Raw genomic sequence first — 932 nt, 5'->3', positions numbered from 1 at the left:
AGTGTTGCATTTATAATTTTGTTCAGTGTATATATATATATATAGATAGATATATATATGTTGTTGTTTACTTTATGTTCTATAACATAAATATACAAATGTTTGCTAAAGGTAGTCTGAAGGGTGAAAAAAGAAAAATATGATGTTTGATCTGCCATCATTAGGCAACAACAAAAAAAGAATATTCTCATTCTCTTAATTTTTGTCCTTTTCCATAGTCACATGTTGCCTGATCGGCTCTCTAAGGGGGAGGAGGTGAGACCATATATTTAATATCTATGCCAAGAATATGTGTTACTTTTGAATGGAATACAGTTTATGTGCTTTAAATAGTAATTATTATTTAGTGTGCACCTCTCAACCAGATTGTTCATGTTGTCTGCCTGGCTCAGCCTTGAATAGAGGATGATTTGTATGTTTATTGCACATAAAATGTTTTAAATAAAATCAATTTGATTTTTGATATTCTCTCTCCTAGATTTTCTTTTTCTGCTTCAATTTTCTGAAGCATATTGTTTGTGACACGTTTTCAGTAAAAAAAAAACAAAGGTAAGCTATCTTATGATTTTAAATACAAGAATCATCTTTGTGTCTCATGAGTATGTGTAGAATAGAATAATTTGATAGTCTTTGAATAGTCTTTGAACCCAATTAGTATCAAGAAGATTTTTTTTTTTTTTTAAGCTTTTCTCTGTTATTTTAAACATGCTAAAATTGAGCTTATGAAAATGTTTAAATTGCTGGTAGACATTAACCTGTCCTGTTTTTTTGTGCAGACATATGTGGTTGTTTTCAAGGGTGTGATTTATTTTATTTATTAATTTTTTTATGGTGCAATAACCATTTTAGCAAAAGTCAATTCTTATCTTGATTTTGAAGAGTGTGTGCATAAAAAGTTGGAGAAGGTTAAGAAATATGACGTTAAACTATTT

General features: G+C 28.6%; 1 long non-coding RNA gene across 1 annotated transcript; it reads left to right on the top strand.

The window, feature by feature from the left end:
• The first annotated feature begins 161 nt into the window (after positions 1 to 161).
• On the top strand, positions 162 to 534 carry LOC107681669 (uncharacterized). Its single transcript, XR_001633283.1, has 2 exons — positions 162 to 255; positions 479 to 534. It is a non-coding gene; the product is annotated as an uncharacterized LOC107681669 (long non-coding RNA).
• Positions 535 to 932: the final 398 nt, after the last annotated feature.

This window comes from Sinocyclocheilus anshuiensis, unplaced genomic scaffold, assembly GCF_001515605.1.
Source record: "Sinocyclocheilus anshuiensis isolate Anshui unplaced genomic scaffold, SAMN03320099.WGS_v1.1 scaffold24067, whole genome shotgun sequence".
In the NCBI taxonomy this organism is placed as follows: Eukaryota; Metazoa; Chordata; class Actinopteri; order Cypriniformes; family Cyprinidae; genus Sinocyclocheilus; species Sinocyclocheilus anshuiensis.
Note: the sequence above shows the minus strand (reverse complement) of the source record. Positions and strands in the feature narration are given on the sequence as shown.